This window comes from Gallus gallus, chromosome 5 (assembly GCF_016699485.2).
Source record: "Gallus gallus isolate bGalGal1 chromosome 5, bGalGal1.mat.broiler.GRCg7b, whole genome shotgun sequence".
Lineage (NCBI taxonomy): Eukaryota > Metazoa > Chordata > Aves > Galliformes > Phasianidae > Gallus > Gallus gallus.
In genome coordinates this window covers 50489586-50516297 of record NC_052536.1, presented here as the reverse complement: position 1 = coordinate 50516297, position 26712 = coordinate 50489586, and the positions used below count along the sequence as shown (strand labels likewise).

At 38.6% G+C, this 26712-nt stretch overlaps 1 long non-coding RNA gene across 3 annotated transcripts in view; it reads right to left on the bottom strand.

The window, feature by feature from the left end:
• The window catches only part of LOC101749505, a 198248-nt gene that overhangs the window by 116646 nt on the left and 54890 nt on the right, over positions 1-26712 (bottom strand). For 2 of the 3 annotated variants that reach the window (XR_005860213.1, XR_005860211.1), the window contains 6 exons: positions 25632-25707; positions 23127-23249; positions 18081-18238; positions 15755-15931; positions 8709-8776; positions 6043-6155 (listed from right to left, as the gene is read on the bottom strand). This is a non-coding gene — a long non-coding RNA (uncharacterized LOC101749505). The remainder of the gene's footprint in view (positions 1-6042; positions 6156-8708; positions 8777-15754; positions 15932-18080; positions 18239-23126; positions 23250-25631; positions 25708-26712) is intronic. The other variant, XR_006939400.1, reaches the window with a different exon arrangement.

Genomic DNA, 26712 nt, shown 5'->3' with positions numbered 1-26712 from the left:
AAATAAATAAATAAATCCATACATCTAGGGCATTGAAACCATTTTTTTCCCCTGGCTGTTCTCTCTGTACTCATTCCCTGGCAGATCCTTCCAGACATGCTTCCACCACAAGCCACTTTGGGGACTCCCAGGCTCAGCCCCTGCCAGGCTTCACCCAGAAATCAGCAAAAGAAACCTGATGTAAACTGAGGAGGTGGCTGAATTATATTTTTCCTTCCCTATAGGGGGCAACCCTTCACCACTTCAGTGAGTCAGGGGCCACAGCAAGTCTCAGTTCAGGCCCAGGAACATGCTGCATCACGGCAACGTAAATGAAATCAAAGAGGGGAACAGATTTCAGTGCACATCTCAGCAGGTCATTGCATTTGTTTGGTGGTGTGCTGCACACAGCTAGCATAGTTGCTTGTTAAGTTATTTTTAAAACCACTGCCAAATCATGCTGTTGTAAAGCCCAGCTGAGCTGACAATCTGCAGTAAACCCAGTGAAGTGCTAGATCTCCTCGATTTTGTAGGGGAGGACTCATCCTGCATGTTTTCAAGGCAGCCTTTTGCACTGCACCTCAAGTTGCACTAACTCTTACGAGCATTCCTCTTTTCTTAGAAATTAATGTGTCAAACATGCACTTCTGACATCGCAAGAGTTTTGGTTCACTCACTTCAATAGACAGAAGTGGTCGTTAGCCTTTTGTGTCTACCACTACTTCTACTTTATTAACACAAGCGCCTAAAAGATCTTCTGTTAATGAGAATGGCAAAGACCCAGAAAACACTGTCGCTTCTTTGAACTTCATGTTGTATTACGAGTCTCATAGTGTCATTGCTCCATTAAAATTTTAAGTATTACAGCCTTCTGAGCCAGCAGTACTTAATGACTTAAACGCCTCCTCCTCCCCCTTTTTCTTCCAGCACTGCACACTACAATATGTAGTAGCTTTTGTTGAAGCAGAAAACACCATCCATCTTTGTAGTGTGTAATGGTTGCTACTACCTTTCCATATATGGGATACATTACATGCTCACTCAGGGTCATCAGTGGAGCCCAGAAGGCAACACGTCTTTATTCTCACTGCCTTCTATGGTGGAGCAGGAGCTCTTGAGTTGATATATGGTCTGCAGCAGGCCCAGCATTACTGGTTGCCACCTAATAGGACTTTCATCCAGCCTTTTGGTTCCTATACCACCGCGCAGCTCTTCAGAGTTTCAGTACATATTTGGAAGAGAAGCATAATATGCATCAGTAGATTTTCAAGAAAAGGATAGATGTGACACTGAGGGACATGGCTAGCAGGCATGGTGGGGATGGGTTGATGGTTGAACTAGATGTTCTTAGTGGTCTTTTCCAGTTTAGTGGTTCTATGATCTCTAACACTGATAGTGCAGTATGAAAAGGGAAGCAGCTGACCCCAGCAGAGCAATTCAAGAAAATGGAAATCAGCACACTGAACATATCATAAAGCCAGTGGGGAGAACTGGAAACCTTTTCAGTGTGGTTCATAGTGTGCAGAGGGAATTCTGACTGATGGGGCCACTGACACAGAAACGGGCATTGTTTGTTCAGGCTGACTGCTGTGGTTTGTTGGTGTTTTGGAGTGCTTTTGTCTATAGGCTCGTACAAGAATATTTCTTCTCTGGAGGCTTTTTTTAAACAAGTGGTATAAGTGAGGCTACATAAACCTCTTGTAGTGTCCTTTATCACTTGTTATGGACAGGAGCTGAGTGTGCTCTGAACTGCAGTTTGCAACCACGCTCACAGATACATTATGCAAGTTACACTAATAAATTTCAACACAAATGAATATGTTCATCTGAACTTCAGATCAATTTCATTTCAGTGACACAGAAAGAAAGTGACAGCAGCATCTGCCAGCAGTCTTAAGCACAGGGTAACAGTATGCAGAAGCATTTGGAAGAGTTTTAAAGAATAGCATGCTTCCTTAGCTTATTATCTTGCAGTTTACTATGTTGGAACCAAGATTAAAATGCCTTAGTGTTTACTGAAGCATCATATATGGTATCTAACAGCATGTTATTTTGTGCACACTGTTTAACATTCTTTATTGCTTCAACTCATAAGGTTTATTTGAAATCAGTGAAGGAATTCATCCCATCTACTATTTACTCAGCTATTATCAGCTACTGCAACAGTGCTGTGTGGAGAGTAATAAACATCAGTTATTTATGAGCTTTCACAAGCATGCAAACTCCTGACAGAAAATTACATTTCTAAGATTCATTGTTATTTATGGCACACATATGTCACTGTATGCAGTTGAATTCTGCATATAGGTTGCTCTAGAGGTAACCCTGAAAATAACCTTATCTACCTGGTTTTACTCTGCATTTGGATTGGTTTATGCTTGATTCCACCCATTCTCTTCTTCTCCCTGCTCTCGTAACAAAACCCCCTTTTTCTTCGCTAGGAGCTGCAGTGAACATGAAACTGAAGGAGGATAACACTCTACCTAACCTTGACTTAACTAAGATTTCATCAAAATAGGTCATCTTCATGTCAGAGAAGAAGACTGAACATGGAGAGATTCTCCCAAAAACGAAGAAAATTCATAAGATGTTTGGCAGACAATGATCAGGAGTAATTTAGAGCCCTTTTACATAAATACAACCGGAGAGAGGATAGGTTCCCACTCAGTGGAACACTGACCACTCTGCATGAGAACACCGTTTGACTTGCTTTGAGCCACAGACAAGTGCTCACCTGCAGGCAACCCCTGGCTTGCAGCACAGCAAAGGAAACTCTTCTAAATCCTCAAGCTAAACATGGGAACTTCTGACCTCAGTGTTCTATATTTTTCCAATGTTTTCCTATATTTCCACTTATTCCACCTGGCTTCTTATATTTGGTGTATTAACGCAATTTACCTTTTCCTCCTTTAACATTGCAATTTTTTTTTCCTGGTTTTGCTACCCAGCTAGAGACAAGTGTGTGTTTAATAGTGACTGATTACTTCAGATGAGGAATTTGAGTGGAAATGTTTACAACAACTTCACATTTCATCTTCCCAGAACCTTGGTGACATCTAGTCTGGAATACACAATTGGCATCACATCTCTGTACGTGTATTCCTGGGCTTGATTATTTGAGCTCTCAGAGGAAATGAATGCCAAGAGCTATATACCTTTGCTAACTAGCTTTATTGTGCTGTGTTTTGCATAATCGAGCAGCACCTTTCATCCAATAATATATTTAAAATATCTTTTAGACAAAGCTCAATTTGATGAGGCTGACTCTACAGCAGCAGGGAGCATGCATGGTACATTGGGCTTTAGAGTAATGGTTTAGATCTCTCTACAGCATGTAGCACACATAAGCTTTGAAGCATAAAAAATCATAAATGATTAACCTACTTGATTTCACATAAATGATAGAAATATGCTCTTCGTGGTTTATTTTATTGTCTAAAAACAAAGACATTATGTCCTCATGTGATGGGGTCTTTTTATGGTCTTCAGCAATGCTAGTCCATTTTGTTTTAATTAGCAATTAATACAGTGAAAAATTGACAATTATTATATGTTTGTATACGTGACATTCCAATTATCATCATGTGATCGTAGCTGTTTGGAATGAATACTGTCTCACCTCCATGAGCTATTTCCATTTATAAGGGAGCCTTAAAAAAAATCAGCATCCAGATATTTCTCTTTTTTTGGAATAAAATACATTTTGAATAAAAAATGAATTCACCAAAACATCCATTTTGCAAGAAAACATCAAGAGCCTTCGTAAGAAAAACCTAAAACAGTTATTTATTAACTGTTCAGTAAAGCAGTAGTTTGAATCAAAACTGGGGGAAATATATGATATTACCAATAAAAAAATTTCTAACAATGTTGACATCTACAGCAATAAAAAACAAAAAAGACCAACACCACCTACTTTCTAAGAACTTCACTGAGATCTACTAAAATAAAACAGTGCATATTTTTATATTTGCTCAATTTAAAAGTGCTGCAGAAGCCTCCTTTGGAGCTTCAGGTAATGTTTGAAAATAATGACAACCTTCTGTATTGTTGTTTTTTCCACAGGCACTACTGGCTGCATACCTCGTTATATCTATAACATAACCCTTCAGGATGGTATATCCCTTCCTGATCAACGTTACCAAAGCCAGACAGCTTGCACGACAAGTCAGGAATACAGTTCTGGTTGGGCTCAAATAGGAAACAGAATTTGTGTTGTTTTATTTTTTGCAACTGGGCTTCTCAGTCCTCACACTGTAATAAAATTATTTGCAGAGAACAGTGAAATTTCTAGAAATTTGAGGGTTTAATGCAGTTGATTTTATTCCTAATACCAGATTAGCTTCAGTAACTATAGGAACGATGAAGCTAAAGTGACCATGCAGGGGCTGATTTTAAATACCTTGGTATGGTTTACTAGCACCTTTCCCTTCCAGGTCAGAAAACAGGTTGAAGGGAGCCAAGGTAACTGCAGGCCACCAGAGAACCCAAGAGATGGCCCAGTGTCACAAGTACATGAGAAATAATAGCATTGTCACCCTCAAGACAAGTTTACTCATATATTGGTACACCTGAGCTTCATCCGGAGGCATGATCTAGACTGCACATCACTCCTGCAAACTAAGAGGCAAAGATAAATTCCTCCACTTTGTTTGAAATGCTGTTCTTGACCTCTGGGATATGGAAAGATTTATATAAATAAAATTTCTATTTCTGCCTGCTTCCCCATCCTGGAGAAATATGTATAAATAAGAGATCAAAGATCCTGTACAAACATTAAACATACAGCTGTCAGGCTGCAAAAGCAAAGCTACTACCTCAGTGTCTCAGAGCACTGTGACTAAGTAAGCCCCTGGGACCCTGCAGAGCTGCTTCCTCCACTAGCCTGTGCCCTGGGAGAGGGACCTTTCTTAATTTTATTGTCATTTCAGTGGTGCCTTTGAAAATATAAGCATGTCAGAAAGATTAGGTGGTAAATGGTTCGTATTAGCTGCTGCAAGATATTTCTGCAGCCTATTCTGAAATACACAATGCTCTCTGCTACCTAATCTTGTCATCTTGGCTGCTGAATCCCCATTTGGCAGTGAACTGGAAAACTTCAGCTTTGGCTTACGCGCCCCCAAAAAACACAACAAACTTTTTGTTTGTTTTAAAGTTGAAATAGATCACAGCAGTCAGTGTGACCTTTCGTGGTTTCTCTCTCTCTTTTAACTCCCATCACTTACTTCTAGATATCCCAGCCAGCTGTGCAGATTCAACTGAACAAATAAGGTCCAGTAGGAAATTATTGATGGCTTTATCAGTATGAAATACAATGCATCACCTGCATGCTTAGGAGTGTAATACTGACAATAAATATGATAATAGTTGTCACACATCAGTGAGAGAAATGTTGAGCTTCCAAAGCAGTGAATAAATTGTGTTTCCCTTTATTTATTCAGTGCAATAGATGGCACAAAGATGGTAGAACCAACCAACCATTTTGACATGTTTACAAGGCTTTTAAATCATGAAATGGATTATTGCAGTGCTGGAATTATTTGGCAAATGCATTTTATGCACAGCACATTCTGCTTGAAGAGGCAGGCTTTTTAATTTACATTTGTTAGAAGTGCCTGTGAGGAAGAAGGATTATATGTCAAAGAAGCTACACCTCTGGTACCAAACACAATAACCTGCACTGTTGCATCCAAGCTTCTTCAGGCACAGCCATGCAACAAGGCACAGAGGAGGTCTAAGAGTTAATATAGGATGTCTAACAGCCTAGGGTGGGATTCAGAAGCTACAGCTGTAGAGTGCAACTAAGATTCCTTGGGTATCAGAGCTACGTGGGACAGACAACTCCCCTCACAGCAGCCACCTGGGGAAGCAGCTGCAAGGTGTGCAGCCACAGGCACCTATAACACCAGATGTCTGCCTTGTCAGTAGTCTCACCCTGAGTGTTTAATAATTGATAGCCAGGTACAGATGAAGTGAATCCCTCTGCAATATCTTTGCCCAGCACTTGGGATCCTATCCCACACAGGCCAGCAGTTGTTTAAATGCTTTTCACTGGAAACTCACCACATCCTGATGGTTTTACTTGTGGCAAAATCTGCTGAACGCTCTCAAAAGAAAACTGTTTTCCTTCAGCTATTTCTTTTTCCCTTCCGTTTCTGGATCCAGATCCTCAGCAGCTGTAAGACAAACCCATTTCAGCTCTGCCAGTTTAGAGCAGCTGATGGTGTGGTCAAAGCTTCTAAATCAACATTTTGGCTTCACTTACTCTTTGCTGTCCTAAATACAGTGTTCAGCCATGGGAGCAGTAAACATAAATGTGAATTGTTGGAAGAATTAAGAGGCAAAAAAATAAAACTAATAAGAAACAAAGAGTACATTATAAGCTGCTGGAAGATATGAATTTTACTTGAGTTGTACTTACAGGCTAAATAACAGTGGCATTCTACCAGCTGTAGAGATGTGGGTTTGCAGAAGTGCCTTGGGTTTAGTTAGAACAACAACAAAAAACCAACAACAAAAATCAGAACACCTTCCAACAGGGGGAAATAATAAGTCAATCTGAAGTGGAATAAAGGAGGATTGAAGTCCCTAAAACTCAGTTTAGAAAATGAACCAAGAGAGATGCAGTGCTAGGGTTAGGTAAAAGAAATCCTGCAAACCAGAAACTAATAACAGGCACATATTATTTTCCAAGTTTAGACGTGGTACTATTCACATTGATTTAAGCACGTATGCATTATTAACACACATCAAATTACATTAAAGTAACATGAACGGTCTGAATTAAAATCCATGAATGCCTGGCTGTAATGGATCTTCACATCAAGGAAAGAAGCAAGCAGAAACCTTTCCACAGGATTCAAGTTCTGCTGAATAGCATTACATCCTTTGAATGATTTCAGGACATGCTAAAATGAATTTCTCTTCACAGTATCTTCGGGATTCTGATTGTTTTGTCTAAGGTTTTAAGGAAAGAGGCACCTTCAGGCAACTGTATTTGGGTAACAGGGAGACCAAAGGGGTGCCTCTCTATCTGTGATGACCACAGGTGCTCAGGTAAAGGAAGATTGCTTTTATGCTTCTACTGAAGAAAAGACTAAATATGAATGAAATCCCTTCTAAAAAGTAGAGAATTCACAAGGGAAAATTGGTTTAGTTATGTTCCAACAAAGCAACATCTTAAAAAACAGAAGGCAATCCAACACAATGCTGAAGAAAACCATGCTGTATCAGTTTGCTTCATGGAATTGCTTATTGTCTGCTCAGAGAAGTGTCCTTTAAACTCTGTTAGAACATTGCACAGGGGAACTGTTTTGCAAGTTTGTCCGCTGAAACAATAGCAGTACACTCTTGGAAAACACAAAAACCACAATCTGCTATTCACACACATCTTCAATTTTTTTTTTTTTTTGTATTGTTTTGCAATATCTAGATGTAAAGTTTGTCATAGTCTCCTTTGGTGCAAAATAGTAAAACTACAAAAAAAAAAAATAATTCCACTTGCCTACATTAAGCAAGGCTCTGGCCTTTAGTCTGAGATATTTGGCAAGCAATCACATGGAACAGTATTAGTAGGAGGTCCTTGGTCAACTGGAATTCACGTGTTACTGACTTCTTTTCCTTTAAATTCTACATTTATAAAAAATATAAATATTTTTATTTTGAAAAATAAAAAAATCAAATGAGAGCAACCATAGTTTCTGCTAACATACATAGAAAATATTCTGCTTCCCCTAGCATATTCTCCTAAGGGCAAGGGTGATGGTTGTCCTTCCAAACCCTAGTTGCTCTTCAACAGCCACTTGCAGCAACTGAGAATCAATTCCTTATGTGCAGTTTCTTCAAGTTTTGATTCAATACAGTTGCCTGGTTCTCTATTGTTAGAAAGTTTTTTCTCCTTGGACACATTTTTCTCTTCCTTGCCTTTTATGGTATATCTTGAAAGACAATATATATATATATTTCTTTCAATAGCATTATCCCATTGCTTGATTCATTGCTTTTTTCAAGTCTCATTAAACTTTTTCTTTAACTGCCTACCCTATTCCCCTTTTTCATCCTGTTCCTTCAGTGTCTCTTATCCTCATAGCAGTTTGTGTCAGTCCTTCTAATCTTGTTCTGTCACTTTCCAGTTCCTTTTTCCTTAGCCCTCCTAACTCCCAAGACTCTCTATTTGGACCCTGAATTACTCCACTTATGTTCTCACTGTCTGGGTTCTGTTATGTTCAGAACCTTTTCACCACGAGCATGGGAGATCAGCACAACTTCAGCTGTACAACCACCACAAAGCTGCCCACCCAACTTTCTTCCTCTGCTACTGCTTCTAAAAACAGGTTTGGTTATTGGTGCCCAAGAGGAGAAAGGAACTGCAGAGATCTTCAAAGCAAGTGGAAGGAAAGACTACAAAAGTCAGGAAGGAAACACTAAAAAAAAAAAAAAAAAAACAACTGAGGACCACACATGGCTGTATATACAATCAATAAGTACATAGAGAAGTTAGGCTGGAAAGATTATCGCATTAGATGGGGATAATCAGAAATGAATGGAAAGCTTACCTGCACCCCGGGCTTGCCAAAAAAGACTCCAAAAGGAACAATCTCCAGAGAAAGATCCTTCCCCAGTGGTAGTCAGCCCTTGAATGGGGTCTAGGAGGGAGCTAGGCTCCACCCCTTCCAGTCACACAGGTAAATTGCCTTCACCTGTGCTCCCATGGCTGACTCGGTGCTTACCTCAGGTGGTCAATCAGAGGTTCAGGCCGTGATTCAACAATTCCCATACATCTGTGTTATAGGTTCCCCTGTTGAGATGCAATGAAATAGGGAGCTGCAGTCTTCTCTAGCTACCTGCCTTTGTCTCAAGTGACGGGTTGCAGTGGTTCTAATACACACTAGAACCAAACTGACAACTGCACAACTCAAAGACTTTTCAGTGATATATGTACTGGCTGGGAGGATAAGCAGTTTCTTTTAAGTAAGATTTTGGAAGATTTTTTTCTTCTTTTTTTTTTTTTTCCTGTCAAAGCATTTAATCTGATAAAAATCCAAATCTAACAATAGTAAATAATACTCCTGTCCTAAGACGTTATATAGTAAGTATGTAACCCCAGAATATGTTTCTATGGTTCATTTTGAGATGTCTGGCAATAAGATCTATAAATTAGAAGGCAGAGATGGGAATGGCATTATTGATCATTGCTATAATAATGAAGCTTGTGCTTGCAGGTTAAATCAGTTTGTGCTAGGGAACAAAGGCTTACAGAGGAAGAATCTATATCACTGGCATAAATACAGGGACATTACACTGACTCCAGAAGGACTGAAATCTGGAAATACTTTTCAGAATTTGTAGGTTGGTTTTCCTGTACTGTGGGTTTAAGTTCTCAGTTTAAAATTATTATCATTAGATTCTTTTATTGTGTTTCTTTTCTGCATCTGAGGTTAACAATTAGTGATCATTCTATCTAGCAAAAATGGGCTCCTAATGGCAAAATATCAGGAGGATGATAACATGTTATACTAAGTGACTGATTTACCCTTCTTCACGTGGGCCAATTGCTTATAATTCAGCACAAAGGTCAAAGACTAGGGCTTGTACAATCATCTTCTGAAGAAATTTTGAAGAGATGGAATAATGGGCTTTCTGCTTCCTCCATCATTTTCTTCTGTTTCTGCATTGTTAGCAAAGCTTGTGGCTGAAATGCATAATTTGCATGCACACAAGGAGCTTAATTTTGAAATCAGTTACTGATTTGTTATTACAACCTAAAGCAAAGAAAAGCTGCTTTATGTAACCAAAGTTTGAATGATGGAGTTCTGAGGGCCAGTCCTGCAGGAACTTTCTCACATGCATTTGAATTAAGCTGACTGGTTTGGAAGGGATATGATAGGACTGGCCAGGTCCATATAATTGGCTGCACAACTGATGCTAATGTGGCAAATAGTCTGCTTGTGTTCAGTCATTACTTGCAGGAATTATTACCTTACCTACAGGAAAACTATCATGGAATCATTGCTCACAGTATCTTGGCCTTTTTTAGTGCTTAATGTTGTGTCAACATTATTTGCTGATGTTGTCAAAAATATCCCTTGCTGATAGGATTTAAGTAAGAGGGTGTTTGGGAATACATCTCTAACACATCTGGAAAAGAATCTACTCTATAGAATGAAGTTAACAATGCTGAACGGGAAAGATGCATCTCGGTTGACCTTGGGTATTTCAGAATGTAGGGCTTGGGGTGAACTCGTTACTCGTTGTATGCTCATTTTATTCTGAACCTCTGATACTTGTACTGTGTAATGTATTTTCTTACTCTGAGGTTGTCTGCAGCACTACTTAGTTTTGATCAAGCAGCAGTTTAGTGCTAAACTATAAGAGAAACAAAATCCACCCATCACCAGAGAACCATCAGATGGCATGGGCAATATTTTCTCACCTGGAAATATCAAAAGTGTATAGTGGCATGTGAATAACAGTAAGATATAATTTGAAGTAAATTAAAGGGTAACTAAACCAAATAAGGCTATGAAGTTGTTGTTTTCCGAAGGGTTTTCTGAGGAAAAGACAAGTGACTGGAACTAATTAAACAGACAAACTTGAGAATTTGATGAAGTTTAAGAGAACTTTTAAAAGGTGCAAAATCTACCTGGAACAGGCAGTCGAGATGCATCAGACAATCCAGCAAAACTGGATTAATCAGTTTAAGATTTATCTTTGAAATCATCGGCTCAGTGTGCAACTGTAGCCAAAATAATCAAAGCATCTTGGCAGTTTTGAAGCAGGTTATTGAGAAGAAGACATAAAAACCACATTTTGCTGCTACAGCAACATGTGGTGAAAGCCCTAATTGAGCACCCAGTACTGGTCTACTCCTACATCTCCAGAAGAGTATAGCGGACTTAAGGAAAAAGTATGGGCAGGCTGGTAAATGATCAAGGGAATGGAGCAGCTTCATGGAGAAAAATGACAAAGGTTTGGGAAGGGAAGGCCAAAGGGGATGCAATCAAGGTTTGCAAAGTCTGGAAGGTATAAAAATGAAGAATAGCCTGAATGCAGAATCCATTTACCCATACCTGCAGTATGAGGGATAGGAGTCATTCAGTGAAACTAATGGTATCAGTTTAAAAGAGATAAAGGAAAACAAGTACTACTTTGCACTGGGATGGAACTCATGAAACCCGCTGGCACAGGAGGTTGTGGAATCTGGGAGTATCTGCAGGGTCAGAGAGGGATTACACACTTTCAGGGACAACAGATCCATGAGTGGATACATAAAGCTCTGGGCAACGACGCACATTCTAACATCCTCAGCAGAACAAATCTGGATGCTGGGAGAGCAGTGGGTAGACTGCTGATGGTGGCAGATGCCAGTGCTCGCCCTAACAGTATCTCCAGCCTCCACTGCTGCAGAGACAGCCTCAGGCAAGATGAATTGCAGCTCAGATCTATTTCTTATATAGTTAAAAACCAACTCTAAAGGCATATGAACAGTAGTCAGAGAAATCAAAATGTCTGGCTACAGAGGAAGCAAAAACTGCCAAAGTCAGTCTGAGTCAGAGCTAGAAATGCAAAGAAAACAAACTGCTCTTGTTATTCCTAACAACAAAGAAACACCGCAGAAATTTAAAATGGAGCGGCTGAGATTGAGGGGTATTATATCAGCCACAAATGTGATTGTGTATATAAAGTCCATAGAAAGGATGGTATTTCCAGAAGATGCAGTCCTACCATGGGAAGCAGTGGTTAGACCTACATACAGCTTTTCCCAACCTTTATTTATTTATTTTTACTTTTTAAAGAAAGCAACACCAACAGCTATAACAGGCAGTGGAGAATCTAAATTAGGAGCTGAAAACAAAGAATGTGGTGGTCAGCCCAACCAAACAAAGCTGAGAGGTGAGATAATTTGTTCTCTATAAACATATTAGTGATGTAAATGTCAGAGGAGGAAGATGAGGTAATTAAGCTAAAGGGAAATATTGTCACTAATGAGCAGGGACTAGCCAGAAATATCCTCAGGCTGGAGTTGCTAACCTTCAGAAGACTTTGACTCTGGAAGAGTTTTCTGTTTGGAGCAGAAGGAAGAAAACACATGCAGTTGGTCCTTTGTCAGCTAGTGTAAGGTATAACAGCAGGAGGTGGTCTGCAATAGCAAAGGATCAGACTTGAAGATTCAAAAGACCCCTTCCATTGCTGTGTCCCGTGCTCTCTCTGTCCCTTAATTGTTGAGCACAGACAACAAATACGAGTGACAAGTCCTCTGTGATTTCTTATGCCAGGGACCTTGAGGAAGGGGAGGAACAGCTGCCCTTTATTTGCACAGACCCACCATCAGTTCAGCAGCACTTCATGATTAGCAGTGTTAAAGGCAACAGACTAATCAGGTGTGAGGCTTTGAATGACTCTCTATGCTTGTAACTTAAAATGGGACTCATTAGCAGGAGACCGCAGAGGATGTGGTGTGGATGGGGCATATCAAAAGCACTGGACATCACATTGTATGGATTTTCTAGACACAAGGTCACAAATCTGCTCATTGAAAACCAACACTGTATTCTCCTCTGACCATTGTCCTTTCTATTTGGGGTTTTTCTTCACTCCAAACCTGCTATCTACTAAGTGCTTTCTCTTTCTCTATTATATATGATACATATTATATATTTCTCTCTTTTGCCTGAACCACTGCCCCTCTTTTAACCTCACCAGTTCTGCATCCTGTGGTAATCAGAGATGCACTGAAGCAATCTAACACCACATCCTGCTTTGGTTTACAACCTTCCTAAGCCTTCATTTTGATGCCTCAAGAAACAGGGAAAGTAGTAAGCAGAGAATCTGCTCGGGAGGTTTTTTAAGCTTGCACTGCTAAAAGGAGAATGCATTGAATATTGGCAATATTTTAAATTATAATAATTAAAACCTCACTGCTGTCTCCTGCGTTCAGTACACCCTTCACAGGCAACCAGAGTTAATCAAGTTCTGCAGAATATGGAAGTTTCCATATTTCCAAATCAGTGAACATAGTCCTATGATTACTGCTATTTAAGTACATTCTAATGTAGACCATTTAAAACGTACAGGACCATAATGAATTCAATCCACACAATGGTACTTACAACACCAAAGTGCTAGGGGATAAGGAGAAAGCCGCACATATATCCAGTTAACTAATTATAAAATTCATAAAAAATGTTTAATATTGCATCATACTAACAAATATATAAAAATCTGTTTAATATTGTATTATAATATTATATATTTAATGTTATAGCCACAATTTGGGAAGCCAGCTTTTCACTGCTGATGTGCCAGTCTTCCCAGTATGCCTGCAACCTGTTACAGTCCCAAGCATGATGTCTGCACAAGTCTATCTAAGATGTCACTACAACAGAAGATGTGCAGAAGATATTCCAGCTGATTAATAGTCATTCCTCTGCAGTCCTATCTGCGAGGCCATTTCCACTCCACTCCTCCCAGGCAGGAAATGAACAGCCTAGAGAAGGATGTGATGTGCCTACCACAGATGCAACTTGTCAAAACAAATGTAGGGCTGAAAGTTTGCATCTGGTGTCATTGTTGCTATTCATACTTATGTGGTTGTAAAAGAAATGGAGCAGGTATTGACATGTAAGGGTTGAGTGTACTTCCAGCCCATAATAAAAAGCTGGTATTAGCAAAGGGGTTATTAGATGTACAGATCTAAACAATGAAAGCCTTATACAGACAGCAAATAAGACACTGGAAAATTACCAAGAGGGTAGAAAAAGCCCAATTGTTTTGCCTGACTTCATAGAGACACAGATCTGTGATGTAACTGTTTTCAGCTCCCTGACAAACTGTACAACCAGAGTAGTCATACTTTTAAGAATAAATAGAATAACAGCCTTTTAAACTCTATTCAAAGTGTCAGGGCTTCACCCCCCACAGCCACCCCGCCTTTAAATCAACAGTAAAGGCTTCAGTGATTTCCAGGGCAATAGGAATTTGCTCTCATTTAAATGTGACATTAACATGGGTATACTGCCCTCAGGAGAACTGACTGCTATGGACCAGAGTTGCCATTGATTTCACACCAAATTCCCCATTGATCAGGCATGGTAGGAAGTCTATTCATTGAATTGATAACAGGATATAGCTATACAGTATTTGTTTTCCTTTTAATATACAGCTTCAACAGCAAGCCATGCATGAATGTAATAAAAGAAGATAATAATCTATCCATTCTAGGAGCTATAGTCTGAATCTGGATGGTTATCAGACCTGCTCTCACTGCTATAAATCATGTCAAATAGGAGACTTATTTTAGCTTTTCGAATGAAAAGAATTCTCCTGTTTTAAATAAACAGAACCTTTGCTTTCTTCTCACTCACATTCACTAAATCAGTAATTGTATTCAGTTATGGTTTTTCAATCTAAAGCTATCAGCAGAAGAGAATCAGACCTAATTGTAATGTCAGAAATCAAGCATTTGAGGGCAACACAGTAGCTCTAAACTGCATAAGAGTGTTTATAGTATTTGTTGCAATTATCCTCCTTTGTTCAGTATACTCTCACAGGCTTCTTCATGTTCAAGACTGAAAAGTTTGTTAAGGTCATCTTACAAAACAATAAAAGAAGCTTTGAATATGATAATGTCTTCCACAGAAGAAGAACACACAGTGGTAACAGAGAAAATGGACCGACCTTAAAGTCATTGGAAACGAAAAGGAAATGGAATGGGCAGTGCAATTATTAGCAGAATGCTACATCCACATTTCAATCTGGGAACAGATTTTCAGAACTCGTTTTTTGCTAGACACCTGCTTGCAAATGATGGAGATAGGCAAGATGAATTGCATTCATAGTGCCTTTCTGGAATAAATGATCCATACTTTTTAAACACAGGTTAAAATTGACTTTCTAGATGTAGAAGTGGTACAAATTTGGCTCTTGCTCTCCATTCAGAGAGCACCAATAAAGCCTAGAAAGGGACACTGGGTGCAGAATGGCATACCTGAGATGAAAAGCTGGGCTGGCACATATAAAGTGTGCTGCCTAGTATGCAGCATTCTCATTTCATAGCACAACATCACCGTATGGATATAGTTACTACCACAGTTAAACATCAGTTTTGGTGAATTACATCATCTCATTTTTCTCCTTTGCTGGCTCACGTAGAAAGAATTCAAGGTTTGCTTTCTACTCTGCACCTGACCTAGCAAGTGTGATGTGAGTTTGCATAATGAACTCTCAGAACTGTATAGAACAACATCAGACAGCTGTTAAAAGTTAACTATGGAGCTTTAAAAGCTGCTTGCTCTTATCCCAGGGCACGGCATTCCAGAAATTCTACAGCAGCAAAAGTAGCAAGGAAACCTGATTATGAGCTCTGCTGAGCTATCTAAAGTAACAGATGAGCAAGGTAAAGGAATAAAAGTCTTTCTAACTTTCTCTTAATTGTGGTATTCTAGTAATCCTTCACAGTCCCTCATGTCCTTATTACAGTGATTTCAAACCAAGCAATACCATAAAAGATAGAAACGTCTGGGGAAGAAATTCAAGCTTACTCATAGATTCATTTATTCTCTCACAATTAGCTAATGAGAAAAGAAGGAAAAAAAAAAAAAAAAACACCAACACAGAAGCTTCTGTTGGTTACATTTCAACTCCTTCCCCCAGTCACCTAAAGCACAGAACAAGGTGGCAACAGCTTAGAAAGAAGGAATGGCAAATGAAGAGAAATGATGCAGGATGGCAGAGCTCAGAAACAAGGCCAAACCAGTTTAGTGCTGTTCATCCTTACCTGGAGTAACTTGAATAGCTGAGACTCTGGGAGAGCTGAGGTAGGGCTTTATGGAGAACATAATTGAAGGAAATGGTGAAGGCAGCCTCTGGAAGTCCCACCACTGAGTTGAGTGCAGAGCAGAGAGCAGGTCAGCAGCATCCTGGTGATGGGAGGAGAACTCAAAGTCGGGGAGATCTGAGGACAGCAAGGGAAAATCCTCTAAGTAAAATATAATATAGAGAAGATCTTGAAAACAACAAATCACAAAAGGTTTCATTGCACAGAACAGAAAACCAGTTGCTGTAGCAATAAAAATGTTTGTTTGAAACCAACACATGTAGTGCCTACCACTACCAATGTTTGTAAGACAAAATCAAAAGACAGCTGTAAAATTGTGTCCTAACCTAAATAACAACCTTCATCTGCAGAACTCTAAGTGCTACTATTTCAAAGACTCATCACGTTTGAGGCTGGAAGGGATTGTCATATGACATGAACATCCCTGTCATTAAATATTATCTAGTTACTAAGCCAAATACCTAGTGATTTTTTAAGAAATAACTTGTTCTCAGCAGAAATTCTCTTACCTCAGTCTGAAAATCTTAGAAAATGGAGAATCTGCCTGTCCCGGGGAATATTCCAACATTTAATCATTCTGACAGTTAAAAAATTACAGTTTATCTGAATTAATTTGGCTTCCGTTTCCAGCAATTGATTCTTCTCAGGCTTTTCTCGGATTGGCTAAAGAGTTCTTTAGTGCTTTCATTTTCTCCTTGTGGAGGTACTTATTCACTGCAGTGAAGTCATCTTTATCTTACTCTGATAAGATTCAGTTCTTGAAGATCTATTATTATAAATAGGGCTGACTGGAAACAAGACCTGTATTTTGTTAAGTGTTCAGAATTCGGGTATTTTTTCCCTTCTATGAAAGAAAACAGAATCCCTGTCACTCATACACTCACTCAGTCACTCTAAAAGAATTTTTTTCTATTTACTTCCAAATTACAAACTGTTTGATAGCATTAGACCTATCAGCAGCATCTAAACCCCTAAAAACTTATATTTTTCATACTTTCCCTTTGATGACTGTCATTGAAGATGAGCTGTCTGTGCACTAAATTGACACTATTTTTTTAGCTTTGCAAAAACATATCACTCTCTCCATTTGCCAAATAAAGGCATTGAAGCAGAATGGCAGGAACAGTGGCAGGAATTTAATAGTAATCCTCCTATCCGTTTGCCTCCTTCCAACATATTACCTTTGCTGTTCCCTCCAAATCTGTTCCTCATTAGCCCTCTTACTTTTTTCTCATCTCCTTTTGTTTAGTAACCTGTCTCATCTTTTCTTTCTCTATAGTCAGGGGCTAATCCTAAAAGAACAAAGGAATAAAAATTAATATAAAAATCTGGAAGTTAGAGGCATTTTCTGTAAACATAAACAGGAATGTAAAGAGATGGTTGAAACCTTCTGTATTTCCAGTCTTCAGTGATTTTTTTCCCCCAAGAATAGGATTCTGCCTTAGAAAGAAGTATTTTCTAAAATGAAACAGGAGTGCAGAATGTGAGATTGTTTCAGTAGCTTATGAATTCCTTTTTACTTTCAGGATACCAATCCCATTCATGATGTTGATTTTGTTAAATTCTGATAAGCTTGTGAAAGAGTTTGAAAAATCCCCACTAGTCTATTTTCTGAATTTTCAGCACGCTTCAGAATTCCATCTGCAACTCTAAGCCAACAGGGAATGATTAAAAATAAATAAATCTGCACAACTGTTGAACATGGAGCAACAACCAAACTCGGCTTCTCATAGATTTCAACAAATTCAACTCTTAATCAGTTTTGTCAAATTAAAGTACCAAAACATTACAATGATTAAGTATCAAATGACTTCATTATTGACCTTTAAACTAGAGTGCAGAATGGGAAATCATATCACACAATAAGAACTGATAAACATAAAAATGTCTTTTTAATGAAAGAAATATTTTTTTCTGTTGATAATTTAGGTGCCTTATTATGAGATCTGAACAGAAAAGAAAAAACAAGCCAATGGCTGAAAGCTGTTCCTACTCATTTGGCAAAATAACCGCAGACAATAAATAGATCCCAATATTTTCAATGCTGTGACATTTCAATGGGAAAAAAATGTTAAGGATATCAATACTTATATTTTATAACCAGTGAAAAAAGTGAAAAATAATAGAATCATAGAATATCCCAAGTTGGAAAGGGCCCATAAGGATCATCGAGTCCAACTCCCGGTTCCACATAGAATAAGGAACTCCCGGTTCCTTATTAAATCATTAAAAACCATAGGAATTGTAGGATAAGCTTGAACACTACCTTCCACTCCTGGTCATCTTCTATTCACTGTGGACAGGTTATCAGTACTTAACATCTCCCATTTTCAATAAGAGTTTTGCTTCTGGATTATTTTGAAGATATTTCTGTGGCATTTATCCATATGCTTGTCCTTCTATATGTCTTCTAAAACACCAGTTCTATTTAAAAAAGAGTGAGAGAGAGAGAGATCTTAAAATGAATGTTCAGAGGAGTTTATAATTCTGCTATACTTTCATCATATACAATTCTCTGTATCCTGGGCCGCTATGGCTAACCACAAGCAGGACCTCAGCTGCTTGACAAGGGTCTTCTGTCTCAAAAACCCTCCCTTTCCTGAAGTTGTTTGTGCCTGGCAGTTTGGCAGCTTCTTTTTTGTTTTATGCTTCTCTTGAGTCCAGAAAAACAAAAACACACATTGCAAACAAAATAGTTCTTTGTTGAAAAGGACTACCAAGAACCATCTTGTTTCTTATCAGTATAACATAGAGAATTCTTCCACTCAAACTCTTCCCTAGTTCCAGTAACCTGTAGCTCTTGTACACTAGCAGAGTGGAGTTCACTCCAGCAGGAGTGATTGAAGAACTGATATAAGAAAAAATCATAGGATTCTTTAAAATAAGTGTAGTATTTGTTTCCCACTGTGTAACTGTTTTAGTTACAGAAAATACCTATTCTGTCAAAATAATTGCTAGATAATACCAACCAGTGTCCACATCTCGTAGTTCATGGTATATGAGCTGAACACAAGTACTCTGTAATCTCAGGGGAGTACTTTACCCATCTTCTGCTTCTTATGTGATGCTCCATTTCCACGACCGATACAATTCATTCGTCACCATTTCTGTACTGTACAAAACCTTTCATCCCAGCCTCCCACTTTCTCCCTGATAAATTGATACATCATATGTTTCTTGCAAGGGCACCTAGCATACCTTTAAATGTCAATGAGAATAGAGTTAAAGCTTTGCATCATAAGACCTTTAGGATTATAGCTGCAAACACCAAACCCTCACGCAACTTTCAGAGCTGCTGATTGCAGAGAATGCAAATAAGCAGCTAGTAGGGTACTCCGTTTATATGGAAATCATGCCAAATAATGGATGTGCTTAAAAACTTCTCTAAAAGCCTTACATCTCAACAGTTATAGCTTATGCACACCTCCAACAGCATGGATTTCTTACGTTAAAAAGAAACGTGACTTTTTCATCAAGTGTAAAACAACCTCACAGTTTATCAAGACTGTTTCTCAGCAACAGTACTGGTGGTCAGACAACATTAATTTAACTGCTAATGAAGGCAGCAGTCATTGGATGAGTATGTGCTGAGAAAGAACAAGAAATGGAGAAAGTACATGAAACACATTTAAAGAAGGAACTTGTTAAAATGAGTATCTTTTTTAGAGTGCTTACATTTAATTTTTCCTACAGAAAGCAATCAGGTTTAGACTCATCTTTTGTACTCAACTTATATTAAGTCTTTCATTTTCCTCACTGACTTAAAGCAATGTTCCTTATTCTTCCCACTTCAAATGAAATATCCACATCATTTGTTAATGCAGGTTGTTGGTTGTCAGAGCTTGTAAGGGTCCTTCAGTTTTGGGCAACTCACTTACAGAGCCTTAGGCTTCAATCCATGAGATGTAATAAGGCAAACTGTAATATACAAGCCATGAACAGACTCATATCTATGGAAAAAAGGTCTCACTTTCTAATGCTTATATAGCTCAGGGTAAATTCAACTAAAATCCCGTCTGAGTCTGACATAGCATGAAAGTAATTCTTATTCATTGGAAATTAGATGGAAGCAGAAAAAAAATCCTTATTTTATATAAATATAAGAGGAGTTTCCTCTAAAGTGCTTTTCATTTCTGTCCTGGGGAATAGGAGGGGATGGAGGTATAGGTTGATCGTATTCCACATTTTGTTCTTTGTTCATTCATGTTACTACATTTCTTTCTGTAAATTAGGGATGGGGAAAAATTGTTCCATGAGAGTATTTTACCTAACTTTACCACCCTGATCTCAAGAGATAAATTAATGTTAGCAGTTTACAATTTCTGCTTCTATTTTCATATTACAAGTCTACAGAAACAAGTTTCATGAACACTGAATATCCCATACATCCTGATAAAGAATGTAGCCTTAAAAACACGTCTATGTCATTATTTACATTATTATTGCGTATTTTTTTACCTGCTATTCAAAGAAAGACTAATTTTATAACAGCCATTGGTGCTAATATGCAGATTTAAATCCAGGTTCCTGATACCTGAGTTGATAGAGGGCTATTTCCCACTTCCAACATTCATGACAAATCTATTCAAGAAAAATGAAATAATAGTGTTTAATTGTCTGTGTTCTTAGATCCTCTTTCTGTATTTTATTTCTCACATCAGGCATTATACAATGCCCCTAGGTGTCCTAAGCCTACATGAAGGCTTGCCTGTTCAGCAAACAAAAAAGGAATTTCCCAGCATACCAGTTCTTCCCAGAATTCTTGACAGCATGCTGACTCCACAACAGGAGAAAGCAGAATGGCAACAGGAGGAGGAGGACATTCAACATGGGTAAAATAGACATGATCCCTTACAGTGTAGCATATTCATTAAGGTATAGGTTTTCAGAATCAGAAATAAATCTAAGCTAACTTAGAATTCCTCAGAGTTTTGGAGTATCTGGGGAAAAAAAATAGCCTATGCTTAAGTGTTGTTGAACTGGGAGAAGAATCAGGCTTAAGAAAGTGAAAGAACTGGTTTCAAAGCAAGTAGCAAAACCAGTTGTATGATACCTACTATTACATTTCCAGAAAAAAAAAAAAAATTAAAAAATTGCTATTTCTTGGAAATGAATCAGTTTTGATCAAATTCACAGAATCTAGCTGAAATTCTCTGGAAAGAAAACTCTGCCGGAACTAGGAGAGCCTAGTCAGCAAAGGATTAACAAAATGATACGGATGGCAACACGCCTGAGTTAGAAGCGTGACTGTACTCAGAGGTGCAGTCAGTCCCTTTGGCTTTAGCTGGAGCCAGTCCACTTCCTTCCACATCTTGATACTCACAGTTCACAGCCAGCAGCTGACTCCTCAGCCTTGTCCTGATGGCACTGACCCCATCCAGCAGAGATGCATGTCTGACTATTCCAAACCCAAACCAAGCAGAAATCTGATCCTGCCTCTTCAGTACCATTGGTGTTATCACCACATAAAGACGTGATACAAAGTAAGGTTATGTTTTCAAAACAAATTCTTAAGCAAGTAACAGCATAATATCAACAGCAAATTGAACACTTAGTCCAGAAGAACATGGATAAATGTGCCTGTGCACACAGACAATACTTTCAGTACTGAGACACTCATATCTGTGAAATACTATGAATATTCCCCAAATTTGAGCACTTTGGCAGTGAGAGAATGGGCTACACCCTGCTGTGTTCATTCACAGGAATAATCCCAAGGCTGTCCGTGTGATTGTTTGTGTCAATAAGGCAAAGAAGTTTGGGCAAGTCCTGAATATTTTTCACTACAGATTGCAACAGAGGAGATATAATTATGTAAGTGATAGAAAGAAAGGCAGCAGGAACAATTCCTGAATACAGGACATCATTAAGATTTCACAACAGGCTCCCAGAGGATCCAAGAGAAAGATTCTACATTTGTCTTCATGCATCCAAGTGCGTTATTAATTGCTGCATGCTCTTGAAAGGCTTAAATTCCCTGGGAAGTGAACTAGAGTCAAAATAGATCCTAAGACGCATGTCAAGTCCCTCATCCTATAGAACCAGAAGCATGTGCTGGAAAAGAAAATCCAAGCACCTGGAATAGCAGGTACTAGAGATTATCATTTATTAACAGAAAAAAACTAACTGCTTGCATTTTGCAAGGGGAAGCAGTTGCTGCATATCTTCAGGACCAGGAAACAAGAAGAACCAAGTCTGCAGAACTCTGAAATAAGTCAGAAAGTGTTAAAACTGAAAGCAGCCAAAATTGGCCAAAGAGATCAACGCATCCAGCAGGAGTGGAAAGAGGTACCAGCGGTACTCTGGTTCACATTCTTTATAGGATCAAGAGTTAACAAAGTACTTTGCTTTGCCTCAACATTACAGAAAATTCTGCATAACAGTTTGGAATTGGCACTCAAAACTAGCTACTCACATCCTTGGCTGATAAAAGTCAGTGTGTACACTCAGTCCAGGTCTCAGTTGGATTATTCTATTTTTTTTATTTTTTAGTAAAACTATTTTAAACATTTAGGGAAGAAAACACATGGTGACTGGCTTTAATTGAAGGAGAACACTTCAGAACTTAATTTCCTTACTCCTGGAAATAAACCTTGAGAGAATTGCTGTGTTTCACATCTATGTTATGGTAACTAATATTGTTCAAATACCACAGCATAACACATGAGGAAAATCAACATTGTACCTTTGTAGGAAATCATGCTATATAGTTCTGCAATCACACACACATACCACATATAAGACAAACAAGGACCATAAGTTAGATACCACTTCTGATCTAATAAAGAGGGAGACGCTCTATTCACCTCAGTGACAGAACTCCTATGCGTTGATTGTGCTTAGCTCTGTTGGGTGGAACTACTATTTCTGAATTGCTCTGCTTCAAATTTTAATCAAATCCACTCCTTTGTGACCATAATATGCTGCTTCATAAATAATGAAGCTTAATGAACAGAATTAAAAGTTGATTAATTGTAAGCACAGTTAAACACAGAAATGCTTAGCTTCTTTGCCATAAAATCTGTCTACTGTTAAAAACTTGTCACTTTCTGTCCATCTCTCCATTTGGATTTTTAAACATATTTTACAGGCTTTTCAATTCCTGCCTAAAATTCAAATACACTTTTGTTTCTGTCATCCCTGGCCCTTAGACATAACAGAGCAGATAAATGGCTGAGGGAGCTAAAATATTAATAAAGAATGTTAAAATTACTGGAAAAAAAAAGTTGAAAAAAAATAATGTAGGAAGTTTTATGCTAGGTTGTACGTATTTATGTTTGTAGTTGATTTAATCAATTTTCAGTAGACTTACCTGGATCCTGTTTCTTTCCTGGCCATAATCCATATACACCAATCCTTCCTTGGTTTCCACAGATAGGGTAGATCTGTCCCCTCAAAAACAGCTGTTGTATCATATCCCAGCACATGTACATGCCTGTAGGCAGAAGAGTTAAAGTTAGACAAATGCTCCCCTTCTTGTACGCTCTAGGAAATCTTCACTGGGAAAATACTGCCTCTTGAAAACTAAACTTGACTGATTTTAAATGATATTTAAGCTCCTGTATCACTTGGCCAATCAGGAAGAGGGTTATTTTTCCTTTATAATTGAAAAGATTAATTATATGTTCTACAGTCCTTATTAAGGAGGGAAATGTTCAAAGCTTGTTCAAAGAATTTCAGTATCCAGTAAGGGAGAATTATTAATTATGTGTAAACTCTTCATATTCCTCTTTTACCAGATCTTCTCACATATAACAGGACTCAAAATGACTCACAAAGTTAACCAGAAGAATGAAATATTTTTGAAGTTGCTAATGATATATGTGGGAAAAATATAGATTCCCTAGATATTTTGAATCTCATTTATTTATTTCTAAAAGGTGTAGAAAATACATGATACAAAGTCTTATCAAAAATATAAATGCAGTGTGTCAAGTGAAAAATGCTAGCCATTAGCTTAACAGCATCTTAGGTACGTATCTTTCATAGTAGTGGTTTTTTTCATGGTGTGTTTTACTCAGGTTACAGAATTGAACCAGGAGGAGGTCTAATTTGAATTAATATCCAGGTTCACTGTGAAATATTGATGGGCTTAAGTATGATTCCTAGTAATACGCTGTTCTATGCATCTGCAATTTGGTTGATGGGGAAAATATGCTACCTAAACTAAAATTATACAGCATCCTTGAAACATTTTTAGAGAAGTTTTAAGGAAAATAGAACACAAGAATTACTTTCAGAAATCCAGGCCCCATTTCACATGGTGCATGAAATTGCTGTGATTTTGTTTACTGTGTGCTGTCTTTAAAAATCTTGGAGCCACCTCCATTTTTTCAAGACAGACATGATCATATGCACTATATTGTCTCTTACAAACTTGCCTTTGTCCTCATTTTGTTGCTTTATCTCTGATGTATTTTATACACCTCCCAGGAGAGAGGGATTCTCAGGGCAGCAAGGACAAGCAGACCACATTGGTGGAAAAGCTGAGGTTCTCCAGCAAGTGTTACACAACTCCTGCATCAGCAGTGAGGATGTCCACCAGTGCCACAGTGTATATTTCTGGGTAACCTGGATCAATCTGCCATGAAACAAGCCCAGAAGGAGCATGGAGAGGAGTAGACTGTGCATTGACTTTCAACCACCACAGAGGATTAGGAGGCTTGCTGGAACAGATTACAGACATTGGTAACTCTCTCTTGCAAACTCTATCCAGGCTTCCTCTTTCCCTTTCTCTCTGACCTCAGCTGCACATTTAGCAGCTAGACCTGAGGATGTAAGAATGCTGATCTGAAGGCTGGTTACTTTGCCATGACAGTGATGAAATCCTTTTTTCCCCATCCCAAGGATCACATCCATTTCACAGTTGAAATACAGGGTATTAACACACACCCTCTTACTGGCACTGAATAGCAAAAGGACTCCTAAAATGAGATGGAAACAGCAGCAGCCATTACTCTGTAACCCACTTTGGCCTTCTAATTATTGGGAAGAAAAAGAACAAAGGGATAGCACTGAGCTCGTCAGCCCAAGCACCAGGTAGCCACAGTAAGTTGGAGTCAATCTGCAGCTCTACTGCAAATTTGCTCTAGTAAAGTGTCTCACTATCAGACAGCTTGGCTGAGTGTTTCCTGTTAGTTTCTTCTCTTACACCTGTGAGTGCCATTGTCATTTGGTGAAAAAAATGAATCCGTGGTAAGTGCACAAGGCAAATGGCAAGCATCTCTCTGTTCTCTAAAAACCCTTCCTGATTGCACGTCGCTCACTTCAAATACTGATTAAAAGAGGGCATTGAGAATCTCAGCTGGCAATGCAAAAGGATAAGTAGACGTATCATCAGCTAGATTTTGCACAAACTACCAGTCTGGGTAGCATTCATTTCATATCAAAGTAACAGAGACCACCTCTACAGAGAAGTCAGTATATGGTCTCACACAGCATTATTGTTATTATTTTTTTTTTTTTTAAGAAAACACACCTGTCATGCAAATTAAAGCATTCTATATATATTAAAAATATATGTCTAAGTGCCATATCACCATAGAGCAGTAGGAACAGCTTTATATATATCCTTGGAGAGGAGGAAATAGCAACACACGTGTAAGAAGTGTAGTCAGTACTGCAAGACGAAAAGCAGGAAGATGCTGTGAGTTCTACTTTGGCATAACTTTGAAAATATCTTGTTGAAGCTCAGACTTGGATGCGAAAGGACGAGCAGTGGGCAAAAGACAATGAAGGTAGGACAAGCACAAGTAATCAGTGTGAATGGGTTATCTGGTCATTTTTCAGATGATTTAGAGAGAATGACAACCATTACCTGCAGAGACAAAGAAACAAGCTTTCAACGTGGCAAAGGCCAGTGCAGGAAGATTCATCTGCCAGTAGGAGCTGGGCTAAAAATTAAAAGTAAACCTGTCACTGATGAAGTGTTAACGATGACTAAGGTGCAAAAGTAAATACTGAATGCCTACAGAGGGCTTTGAAAGTGAGAAGAAATGCAGATTATCTTCTTAAATGTTCAGAACATGCAACAGTGTTTAAGCAGTTTGTTACCCGAGGGCAGAATAAATCTCTCCAGGATGCCATTAATTGTTAGTGTTATCCTGGAGCAAGTGCTTCTACATATTCACTTGATCTCAATCTCTTTTCTTGCATTATGTTACTATGCTGACGCCCCAGCTGTATTTGGTGTTCATTGTCATTTTCTTGCAAGTGAGCTAATGACACTACTATAAAACACCCAGCAGCTGGTGGCATAGCACAAATAAACATTATTCACCATGAATTACGAATACCATGGAAGCAATAAAGAAAACTTTCTGAAACACATGTGATAATGTATCCCAACTCTTTTCCCACTCCCAGCTGCTAAATCATCTCTGCATGCTGCTCCGGTTCAGACGTCTCATCACAGTGTGCATGTGGCACTCTGTGGCACTCATGTTCACTAAAGCAGCAGCTTGACAATACGTCACTCTCCCTCTCTCCCCAGAAAAACACTTAGTCTGTGTGCCACTGGATCACCACTGTGTTTGGGAGTAAGTAGAATTGTTACTAGAGATGTGGACGTAAAACTGTAGAGTCCCTAGACTATTCCAGAGAGGAAAGCAAGAAAGCCATTTGAGAGTGCTCTGCACAAACAGGTCTGTTGGGGAAACATTGGTAGGATTTGAGGCATTAGCCTTTTGAAAAGGAAAATCTACTGTAAATCCACCATTGCCATGGAAGACAACAGGTATGTTACAGTACAGTCACATTACGCTACAGTTACAACCAATGTCTGAGACAGGGGTTTCAGTAGAGCTTTGGTTTGCGTGCTGAGATTTACTGTAATGTATTAAGCCCACCATTCAAAGGTAAGAATGGGGGTTTGAAGAGAGGGAGAGTTCCATCTGCTT